The sequence below is a fragment of the Magnolia sinica genome, chromosome 13, assembly GCF_029962835.1.
Source record: "Magnolia sinica isolate HGM2019 chromosome 13, MsV1, whole genome shotgun sequence".
In the NCBI taxonomy this organism is placed as follows: domain Eukaryota; kingdom Viridiplantae; phylum Streptophyta; class Magnoliopsida; order Magnoliales; family Magnoliaceae; genus Magnolia; species Magnolia sinica.
Window position 1 is genome coordinate 62398869 of NC_080585.1, and position 12795 is coordinate 62411663.

Here is a 12795-nt window from a genome sequence, read left to right on the forward strand (position 1 = left end):
TAGCGATGATAATTAAAATAAATTAAATCTGTACAAAAAGATGTGGGCTCACCTAGTCAACTCAGTTCGAGTTGAGTTGACTCGGCTCGACACAAACGCCCATCTACTCTCCTTCTCTCTTTCTTTCTTCTACCCATTTTCTTCTTCTGTTACAACCAGCCAGCCCCAAACCGACTCGCACCGTTGGACTTAGGGAGTTCAGCCGAGTCGACTCAGCGGTGGCTCTCTCTCTCTTCCTCTACCTGAATCTTCTTCCTCTCTCCTCCTACTTCTCTCTATTTCTTCTCTCTCACTCTCCCTCTTTCCTTTCCTTCTATCTGTTGGCCGTCCAGCAGTGCTAATTGCGGACAGTGCTTGAGCAATGGGTTGAGTTGAGATGGTGCGGTGCAACAGCCGCTCCACTCCATCTTCCTCTTTCTCCTTTCTTCCATCTTCTCTCTCTCTCCCTCTCTCTCTCTCTTTCTTTTCCAGTTAGAAATGTCCCACTGAGGATGCCAATCCAGTCAGATTCGACTCGGTTTGGGTTGTCGAGTGCGGTGGATCGGCGAGGAAGAAGAGACGCCATTAATGGCGGATCTCGAATGGAGGCTTCTTCCTCCGATCTGACAGCATGGGATGGTTCATATGAACCCTAGGGAGCTTATGGATATGCTCATTTGAAGCTTTAGGATGATTTGGGTGGTGGGTTCGGGGGTAGAACGGAAATGGCCGGTTTCCTTTTTATTGCCGCAATGACAGGAGTTAGGGTGGTTTATCTCCTTTCTTGTAGGGATTCCAACGCCCTTAGGGCCGTTGGATGCGAATGAACAGCTGGGATTTAATCCCAGCATCTGGTTTCTAAAAACAGCTAAGAGGAGCGGTTTCGGCAGCAGGTTTTCTCCCCTGGTTTTGAGGAACTGACGTCCTCAGTTGGACGGCTAAGATGCACCTTGAATGGATGCCTGAGATCAGAGGAATCCTCCTCACTAGGATCGCTGAGTTGGAAAAGAGACAACTTCCGTTCTTGGAAATTTTGTGTTTTTGGGCTCAATTGGGGTGAGATTCGTGTGCATGCATACCCGTGAAATAGCATGAAACTTAGGGGTTTTGGCCTAACTTCTGTCCTTTATCAGATGGACGGTTCGGATCGTCCCAATGGGGCTAGATGGTGGGCCACCAATTCAAACGAACGGTCGTCTGCCCGTCCGCTGTGTAAACCGGAGAGAGAGAGAGAAATCTTTCAGTTTGAGAGAGGGCGCAGGTCAGCGCTAGTCGGCTTGCCTGGCACGTCTGATGCACACCAGGTGCACTACACCGCACTGCACCATGGTGTACGTGCACAGAAATATAGGGCTCACCGTGGTGTTTGTGACTAATCCACGCCGTTCATCGTCTTGGCCAGATCATGTAGTCTTATGGGTTCAGATATGGAAAGGATCTAAGCATTTTAGTGGGACACAACATATTTGAACAGCAGATGTTGCCCAACGTCTAATTACCTCTGGAACCACTCTCATGAGTGGCTATGGCATTGTGTAGGGTCCCTCTTGATGTCGCTTAGGCAAATCCTCTCCCTTCATTTGCTTTGTATGATAATGTTAGGCCATGGGCCAAAATATGGGGTAGATCCGAGTTTTGGATGAGCCACACCACTAGTCAACATGTGGTGATAATTCCGTCACTTTCCTTTTTCGTCCGCTTTTACAACATGTAGCAGTTTCTTTTCTTTCTTGTTGTTCAAAATAGATGGGGTTCCACCTGTGATGATCTTCCGGAAGATCAACTCCATTCACCGTCTTTGGTACACCGTGCTAACCTATGGTCCAAAATTTGAAATAGATCCAAACTTCAGGTGAGCTGCACGATCCGTTAATGCATTAAATGGTATTTACCGTCAAATCCCATGCACGTAGAAATTTGAATGAATTGAGATATTTTGTGGGAAGTCTACTTTACTACTTGTAGTTGTACGATCCGCTCTGTTCATTGTGTTTAACATGCCCTGCTAGGATTAGGGTCCAAAAATGGGGCAGATCTGTTGATCGGGTGGGCCGTACGGTATGCTTTAGCTTCAACGGTAGTATGTAATGACATTCATGAATATTTACGATCTTGCCATTCATTTCTCAACCAGCTTCCGACGTCTATTACGTCGAAGTGCGCCACCCTAATTTCTTGAATTTTGGCAGGCATTGTTCATTCTTCGTGCTCTTTCTCTTGGTCCAGTTTGGGCCCCGATCTCCCAAGGATGTCCAAGATGCTCCTTTAGTGGCTTGCACACTTCATAATTCAAAATAACATTTGTACACCTCTGATTGACATGTTACCAGGTAGTTGGGACTAAAACCCGAAGATCTTCACAATGACCGATTCATCCTGATATTCGGATGACCAATTTGGCAGATCCAAACCTGATGGACGGTCAGGTGACTTGTTAAAAATAAGGAAGCTTTATGGTTAGCACTCTAACCATGCATATGGGTGGATGTATGGTCAGTTTTGTGAATAGGTAAACACAAAATGGGTTTCCGGAGTGATTATTGGTAAGACTTATATAACGTTAGATTCAAGTGACTTTCTAATTCATGAAAGTTTCTCAGATTCTGATTCTAATGGTGGGCTAAGCATATTCATATGGTGTGAATAAGATGGACAGATCAGAATCTTGATCTGATAAGTGTACGAACGGATGTAGAGGTCAAGTAGTTGATTTACTGTGATCTAAGGCCTGAAATTCGACGTGTATGGTTAATTTTTGGTAATTAGGCATGGTATAAAATTTTGCATTAAACGGATAGTGAAAACCACGTGATCTAGAATCAAGTGGCCTAGGCAATGGCGTTTTTGTAATTATTATTAATATGAGGGTTTTCTGAAATCTAATGGCTCCACATGGTTTTAGACGTGCTTCTAAGCAATGCTTAGCAAAGAATGTATATCTAAATTGTTATGGATAGGGAGTTTATTTGTCAATTCCTTTAAGGGAAGACACGTACATTAGATCTCATGACAGAGAGTCTTACCTTGAAGTATACGGTCAGATGGCTTGATCTATGAAAGAAGATCATTTTCAATGGTTCAATTTTTGTTGGGGAATGGATGTAGGTATATGATAGCTAAGTTGGTGTCGTACACATGCATGTATGAAGTTAAACTTCATGGTAACACTCGAGGACTTTCAATACTTGGGTATTGAAAAGATCGGGGTGTCATTTTGCTCTCACATAATTGCTCTGAAACTATAGTTTATTAAAATTCATACATTTTTTTCTTGTGACATATCCTTATCATTTGTTCCATAGATATAAAGTTTCCCTAGCAGAAGTTTCTTCTTCTTACGATGTGACATTTTCCATGCTTGCTAATCCTGAAAGTGCAGTGAGTATCTTTGGTTTTATGGTTTTACTTGTACATTCCTATATTGATTGCTCAGGCATGACGATTATGCACATTCTTTCAGGTGGATGTTACATGTGGAAGGATTGGAGCTGCTAGTGGAGTGAGTCTAGGAAACGGTTATTAGTAGGTCAACTTTCATTTTAACCATTTCTCGATGCCGATAAGGTGAAAATGGTTAGCAGTTATTGACCTTGTCTGATTTTAAAGAGGGATTCTATAGTAGTTGTATGCAATTCCCTCCTCACTGTCTGTTCATGTTTGGGTCTATGTTTTGGGACTGCTATTCTAGTGAGGGTTATTATAACACGGATAAGCAAGATGAACTAAAAACCACCTGTCTAATCTCAGTCCTACAACTAAAACAGGGACTGACTATTGTCCAATCATGTGATTCTCAACCTAATAACCCATCCACACCGTCATACTAGATCATGGAAAATGGTAGTTGTTCTTGCTTTCAAATAGATTTGGACCATCAAGTGAATATGCCTTAGTTTTCTTTTGCTGGTTACTATGCCCCCCACTCAGAGAAGCTAAATATATGCTTGTTTTGGTTTCTCTGTCCAAGTAGCATTAGGATCCATCCAGCCTAGATTGCTTGAGATTATCAGGCGATTATGATTTCCTACCTAATATGGTTCATAAAAAGTGGTCCCACAATTTGAAGTGTCTGGACTAATATGTGCACAGGGAAGATGTGGTTGTGGTTTTTTCAATCATTTTTTTATTGTTTCTTCTCTTATTACTGTCTGATTGAGTTGGGCATCTGAATGCAGCCTTCTTCAGTTTATGCCTCATATCTTCATTGGATTATGTATATGTAGTTAATCTAGATCTTTGTCACTACTCTCTAGATCTTACATGCCTCAAGTATGAACAAAAATGGTTTCAAGTGTCTCATCGTAATTGAGTATTCTAGGGTTAAGGTCGAATTGGCTAAGAATTTTGAGATGGGAGTATCTAATAAAACTCCTGAGTTTCTTCAGATAAACCCCTTAGGGATGGTAAATGGTTATTTTGTCTAGAAATTCTTTAGTTGTCTAGTTCCCATCTTATTTGTGTTTGCTTAAACATTCTCTGTGTGCAGGTTCCAGTGCTAGAAACACCCGATCGTCCCATATTTAAGAGTAATGCCATTGCATGTTATGGTGAGACATGATTACATGTTTTCCTTTGAACCACCTGTGGATGATATTTATACTGGATTTGCACAACCCCATAGAGGATATTTAATTTTCCTAGAAACATTTTAAATTTGTTCTTAAGGTGTTTTTGTCAGGAGAAACCGGGAGATTTCTCGAAGAGACCTCCACAATCCTCAATTTATAGCAGTGGTTGCGACAGACCATGATTTCATGGATGCCGATTACGACGAGTATTCATCTCAGAGTGTTAGAAGTATGATCTGCTGTCGTTCTGTTTTTGTGATTATAAGTTCTTGTTCTGAGCTTGTGTATGGATGAAATGGAGCATTTAAGCTGGTTGATATCAATTCTTTGGCCTGTGGTTTTTCTTTTCTTTTCTGTTTTCTGATTACTTGTTAATGTAGTTCATGGTTCTTTTGGTTCTACGACACATGCTTCCAATCACAGTTAGCGGAGCCGAAGAGTATTCATTCACCATATTCATTGTAAGGATCTAAGAAACATCATTTCTTTTTTTAGTATGATTGATTGCAGTTTTATCTGAAGAAATCATTCCTTGAGAAAACTAATGTGGCACGTCTATGGAATCATGAATAAGGGCCTTTCCATCAATGGGCCCTTGCCTGGAAATAGGATTCTCTTCTCAGCATTTGGGTCTGCATGTTTAAGCAACAATCCACATTTCACTTGCATGTGTGGCCCACCTGATGAGTTGAGTGGCCTGATTTTTGGGCTAGGGCACGTTAGCGATGGGACCCACCTGATGGAAATGCATTCATCCTTGTATTATAATGTTTTGATTCATTTTTCTCTCTAATAAACAATTGTTGTGGTTGAGGACCATTGGAATTCTTTTTCCAGTTTATATAATGATAAGAGCACTGACTACAATTCATCGCAGGCGCTAGCATTAGGTAGCTCTCCTTTTCCAAACCTACAAGCAAGATCTAGGCTGTTCACTAGGTGGACCCCAACAAATTACCCACGAACCAAAAATCAAGTCAGGCTTATCATCAGGTGGGCCACATTATATATGAAAAAAATGATGGTTTTAGAAACTCATTAATGGCTACACATGTGGACCGTCTGATGATCATACTACAACATGTAACATTGATGGGGCCCACTGATGAATAGCTTGGAACTCACATGACGCAAGAGCACATCTTCCTCAGCAGATGTAACACTTTATGCTCCAAAATTCACTATTTTGTTGTTGTACATTAGGAATCTGACTAATAGAAGTTCCATCTAGGCCATTATCGTATACCCCAACTAACAAAAGTTAGATGGATTGAATTGAATATAGGACTCCCAAGTGCATCATTTGAATTCAAGACTCCGTCATATACAGTGAAGGGCCCTTGATGGGTGGTTATGATCTTGTACATGATTCAACTATGTGACATGAATTAGTTGTTGCAGATCGACAATCAGATTTTAATTGTGTATAATACGTTTTCAAACATAGTGGGTATTCTCCTACACAAAGATTAAGTGATTTTCTACAGACTTTCAAGAATTAAGGAATGGGTTATTGTTGGGAGAAAGATCTCTTCTTGACCACACAACAATATTGAAATTGGCATTCTTTTCTTTTCTTTTTCCTTTATTATGAGTTACTTAATTTTCCAAAATGTGTTTTGGTTGAATTTGACTTATGAAGTAAATGGGGCATTGTATATGCAGTTGTTGGTATATAAAAACTCTGACATGATGTTGGTTAGCTACATCATGCATCCATCTCTCTGTTCTATATTAAAGGAATGGACCAAAAGAGGGAAGCAATGATTTCCTAAGGATATACAACATCCCCACAATGGAGAATGACAATAGAAAGATCTTTCCACATTGAAGAATGCTCTCTTGACTTGCATTGGGTAATGATTGCACTCTCTTCATCGTCTTTTTTTTTTTTTTTTTTTTCCATATTTCATATTCCATGCTTGGTTGCAATTTGAGCATTAATGCCAAGAAGTTCCCTTCGAATTGCATTTTTTAAAATGACATATATAAGTTCTCTCATATGTATCTAATATTGATCTGACTCACTAAGTTATTCCATTGTTGATATATCATCATGCAGGAACTGGACACTTAGAAATGGTTGACACTTAGAAATGGTCATAATACTACTCCTCCTCCACGTTTGGTGATTGCTTAGCTTCTATTTCTATGTATTTGGAAGAAACCTCCCGAGTCAAGAAAACCATTTCTATTGATATATGCCAGCTGTTATCCCAATTTTAGTATCGAATGTTGATATGTTGATGTCATTATAAGCTCGAACTTTTGGTACTCTGTACATAGAAGCATTGCTGTGTATTATTTATTGTGCATGTTTCTTTTATTGTTGAATCTGGAATTTTTAGATGATTTGATCTATCAGGGCATGCACTAGCAATAGTAAGCCATTATTTATTATTTTTTTAAAAATAGAAACTAGCTACGGCTAATAGTCATACTTTTAGCCGTAGCCTTAGATCAAAACACCGTAGCCATTTTTCACTTTGGCCAATAGCTACGGATATAGTCATACTTTTAGCTAAGAATATTATCCATAGATGTATGTTGATTTAGTTACAGAAATTATAGCTACGGATTTAATCCGTAGCTAATGGTGTTTATGTCTACGGATTAAATCCATAGCCATAGATTTTTGACCTATGGTTACTACACCTACAACTACAGTCGTGCTACGGACTATAACCGTAGCCATAAGTCTTTAGCTATGGTTTTTATCCATAGCCTTTGCCCATTTTTTGGTAGTGTGAGTAAGGGCTCTAGAGGATTAGCCGTTTGTTCGTTCCTACAATCGAAGTTTAGATGGTTCCTCCAATTGGAATTTATGTGTTTGAGGTGGGCCTGTTGAATGGTCGTTGGTAACAATTTATAGCATTTGATTGCTCATTTAATAAATCTTGAAAAGTAGGGATTGTGGGACAATCTTGCATCGCATGTATGTTGGTAGCACAAATACCACAAACAACTTCCATGACTTCCCTTGGTTTGATAGCTTCCACCTTCTTAATTTCCATGCCCTCGACTTTTCTTGTGAGATTAGCCACCTTTGCACTCATGTCATCTTCTTCTTTTAGGGAATACATTCCTCCCCTTTCCTTTGATTGAGTAGTGTTGAGGGTCAAATATTGCATATTGAACCCCATTTATATCTTGGTTTTATGAACATGATATTGCTTATGGTCATATTTTACTCATGTTTGTATTGCAAGGTGAATTTAAGAGCTTGGATTGGAAAAGGTGCTAAAAGAATGGATTTGACACTCAAAGATCACCAATGCAAAGAATAGATCTAAGGAGGTAAAGATTAAAGATTTCAAGGTCCCAAGATGTAAGAAAACCAAGTGGAGAAGGAACGAAGTTGAAAGAACAAGTGCAGAAGTCACATTGACTGTGTCATCAAACACCGTTCGATGACATCAAAGACACGTTGGATGACATCGAACACAAGTCGATGACATCGAATTTATGAAGGAAAATTGAGTTGGTCGCTGGACAAATTGAAGACATTTTTCGATGACTTGAGAAATCCTCGATGACATCGAAAACTTGCTCGATGACATCGAAGGTCTCTTCGATGGAATCAAATTTAATGAAAAGATTTGATTGACTCTCTAGACTGTTTTGGATGCATTATCAATTCCTTGAACAACTCTTAATGATATCGAAGGCCTCTTCAATGACATCGAAGCTAGGTTCGATGAAATTAAAGGTTACATAGTCCGGATGAAGTTATATAAGCGTGGAAAAAATACATACAAATGGCACCTTCGATGACATCGAAGGCAGTTCGATGTCATCGAATGAATCACACGAAGTTACACAGAGTATGTAAATTTGAGGTAGTTTTTGGATTTTTCCAAAGAGGTGATAAAGGAGGTGTTGTACAACTATAAATAGGAGTCCCCAGGGCATCCCTGGGCATCTATCAATCAATTTAGGGTTTGGAGCAGTGAAGCACAAGGGCAGAGAGCCGTCGTCAAGAGTTTTTCTTCTTTCTTGCTTAGTTTTTCATGTTTTCTTCTAGGGCAGAGAGTCGTTGTCAAGATTTATATATTCTTCTAGTTCTACTTTTAGTTGCTTTCAGAACACACATGAGATTAGTCCCTGTGGATTCGTCCTCAGTCTCATCGAGATTATTACTACATCGTGACCCTACACTTGGGGTTGTGAACAAGTAGGCTTAGAAGTGGTGGGTCTTGGGGATGTGTCCCATGATTGCACATTTTCTGCTAATTGATCAAGGTAATCACATGCATCATCTGCCTCTTTGTTCATAAATTCACTGTTACACATCATCTCTATAAATTAGTGCATTGGCGAAGTGTTCACAACCCCAAGTGTAGGGTCACAATGTAGTAATAATCTCGGTAAGACCGAGGTTGAATCCATAGGGACTAATCTTGTACATTTTTAAAAGTAACTAGAACTATAACTAGAAGAAAATCTAAATCTAAATATGGAATTGTAGAGAGAGTAATTGTGAATAAAGTAACTAAAACTTGTGAAATTAAAGGTGAGAACTAGGGTGTCAAGGATCCACTTGTAGCTATCAGGATATTTCCTTACTTAATTCAAGGAACACAATTGGAATTGGAGTCTTATCCTATCAAATTGGAAGATATAGCAATTAAATCAAATCTAAACTTTCATTGACCTCATTCTCAAAGGAGGAGAATTATGACAATTGGCAGGGATTCCATCACCAAACCATGCCCATGGGACGATGGCAAACAACAGGATTTACCCATCCCATTATCTCAAATAGGAAAAGAAGATATCTAATGCAATCACAGTATCTATTGTAATTTGAGTCACAATAAATCATAGAAAACTAAAAATATTACTTTAAAATCAAATTAGAATCAAGAAGGTTCATCAAGAACAAAAATCAAAGTAATAAAAACATCCCAACATGTTACAAGCTTCACCTCTTAACCCTATCTAAGAGGTTTAGCCAACCATAGACATGATTGAATCTAAAACCTTACAAGAAAGCATTAAAAACAAACTAGGAAAGAAGAAAAACTCTTGGGAGGCTCCTCCACCCTTTGGCTCTAATCCTTGAAACCTTATATATCTCAAAATGTCCGTAGGAACCCCATATTTATAACCTAGTCCAGTTGGTTTCACAAAACCGCTTCAATTTACGTAGTCCGCGTAACTCTGAGTAACATGTTCGATGACATTGAACAACCTTTGATGTCATTGAACATAAGTTGAATTCTGAAAGTCACGCCTTTATGCACTACGTAACTTTTCATGTTATCGAACAAACCTTCAATGTCATCGAACAGCCTTCGATGTCATGAATTGTCTTTGAATCCTCGAATATGTGTCCAAAATAGTCCAACGAGTTACTTCAAAATTCTTTAGAAATTTTGTTGCCATCGAATGAGAATCGATGTCATCGAACAGACTTCGAGTCATCGACCAGTTTCTGGAGCCATCGAAAAATGTCTTCAATTTGTCCAGCAACGACTTGATTTCATGTAAAAATTCGATGTCATTGACCTGTGTTCGATGTCATCGAACAATGGCTTCAATGTCATCGAACTGTGGTCGATGACTGTTGAGGGTCAAATATTACATATTATCCCCCATTTATCTCTTAGTTTTATAAACATAATATGGCTTAATGATATATTTTACATGTGCTTGTGTTGCAAGGTGAATTTTAGAGCTTGGATCGAAAAGAGTGCTAAAAGCATGGGTTTAGTGCTTAAAAGTCACCAAGGCAAGGAATGGACCTGTGGAGACTAATATTGAAGATTTCAAGGTCCCAAGATCCAAGAAAACAAAGTGGAGAAGGAAGTTGAAAGAACAAGTGCAGAAATCACAAAGACCGTGCCATCGAGAACCATTCAATGACATCGAACATTGGTCAATGACATCGAATTTATGAGGGAAAATCGAGTTGGTTGCTGGACATATTGGGTGCTTTTGTCAATCAATCGAAGACATGTTTGATGACTCGAAGGAAGGTGGTCGATGACATCGAAGACCACTCGATGGCATCGAATTTATTGTAGAAATTGGAGCAACTGGCTGGACAGTTTTGGACATATTCTCGATGACTCGAAGACCTGTTCGATGGATCAAAGCTTCTCTCGATGATATCGAAGGACGGTTCGATGGCACATAGACTTATACAGTGCGAAAGAGTGAAAAGGCGCGACTTTCGGATTCAAACCCCTTCAATGACATCGAAGGGTGTTCGATGACATCGAACTGATTACGCAGTGTTTACGCAAACTACATAAATTTGATCCAATTTTTTCATTTTTTGAAACTTGGCTTACAAATAGGGGTTTCTTAGGCACTTTTTGGGATATCTAGGTTGAGTGATGGAATCCCTTCTATTCTTTACAATTTTCCTATGTTGGTTGTTGGATTGCTATATCCTATTCTCTACCATAGTCTCCTGGGCATGGTTAAGTGATGGAATCACTTCCAATCTTTACAACTTTCATCCATTGAGAATTAGGTCAATGGAAGTTAAGATCTGATCTTACTGAATATCTTCCAATTGGATAAGATAAGACTCCAATTCCAATTGAGTGCCTTAATTCAAATAAGGAAACATCCTAATAGGATAGGACTTCAATTCCAATTGGATCCTTGGAAACCTTAGCTCCCACCTGTAAATTCTTAAGTTTCTTAATTCATCATCTCATAATTATTCCCCACTTTCCTGATTTAAGTTAGATCTTCTCTTAGTTTTGATTCTAATTACTTTCAGAATAAACACACAAGATTCGTCCCTGTGGATTCGACCTCGGTCTCACCGAGATTATTACTACATTGTGACCCTACGCATGGCGTCGTTGCCAGGGATTAACGACTTTGTTTTTCTGAGATTGATTAATTTTAGAAGTAGGTTAAGATTAGGATTTATTTACTTTCTATTTTTAGGATTTGGTTTTTTCTAGATTTTTTTTAGAAACTAACTCATCTTTTTATTTATGTTTTTATAAACTTTCTAATTTTGAAATTTTTGTTTTTAGAAACTGATTTCTTTTATTTTGTTTTACAGGATCTTAAATTAGGAACTTCCAATTTGGTAACTCCTTTCTAATTCTCTTCCTTTCTTTTTCCAGATTTCTTATCCCTCCGAGCTTATTTTTTTAAGGGTTAGGTTAGAGTCTGAAATTGAGGGCTGAGAGTGTTTCATGCCCAAGTGGGTCCTTGACAACACTCGACGTCTCTTGAGTGAAGGAGGATTGGTTGAGGGGATATCTATCCATCATAGGATTGGACACCACTCGAGATCCACAGAGTTAATTAAAGTTATGGCTGCCAATCAACCGACTAATCAACCTCCAAATCCACCTCAACCTAGGGTTAAGGAAGTCCAAGATGAGAATAAGGTGCATCAAGCACCCCCGCCTCATACTCTACGAGATTATTTACAATCAGCGGGGCTGAGCACACCTTCCTGTATGGTTTTTTTTAGAAAATATAGGAAACATGGATATCATGCCAGGAGTGATCCAACTCCTTCCAAAGTTCCTTGGACTTGAATTTGAAAGTCCATATCTACATTGGAAAGAATTTGATAAGATTATAGCCACTTTATATTTTCCTAATGTGTCTGAGGACACAGTCAGGCTGAAACTCTTTCCTTTCTCCTTAAAAGAAAAAGCTAAGACGTGGTTGCACTCATTACGTCCGTGATATATTGGTATAAGAAATGACATGACGAAGGAGTTCATTAATTTTTTTCCATATCATAAGATGAACACCATCAAGAAGTCGATCATAAACTTTGCTCAAAAGGAAGATGAAACATTCTTCTAATGTTGGGAGCAATTCAAGGATCTCGTCAGTTCATGCCCACAACACGGTTTTGAAACGTGGCACATAACAAGTTTCTTTCATGACAGACTTACATCTTCCATGAACCAATTCATTGAGACAATGTGCAATGGGAAATTCATGAATAAAAATATCGATGAAGTGCGGGATTACTTTGACAAACTTGCTAAAACTGCACAATCATGGTACATCTCTCATATACCTAACACCACATCTAAGCCTACTCAATCAAAGGAGAGGGGCGGATTATACCTTTTGAAAGAGGATGATGATGTCAATGCTAAAGTGGCTAATCTCATAATGAAATTCGAGGCCATAAAACTAAAGAAGGATAAGGCTAAGGAAACTGGTTGCGGTATTTGTGCTTGCAACATTCACACAATTAAAAATTGTCCAACAATACCTGCCTTTCAAGTGGTATTGAATGAGCAAT

At 38.9% G+C, this 12795-nt stretch overlaps 1 non-coding gene across 1 annotated transcript; it reads right to left on the bottom strand.

Annotated features, from left to right (window-relative positions):
* Nucleotides 1-12287: 12287 nt before the first annotated feature.
* On the bottom strand, nucleotides 12288-12394 carry LOC131224488 (small nucleolar RNA R71). Its single transcript, XR_009160968.1, has one exon. It is a non-coding gene; the product is annotated as a small nucleolar RNA R71 (small nucleolar RNA).
* Between the last annotated feature and the right edge of the window lie 401 nt (nucleotides 12395-12795).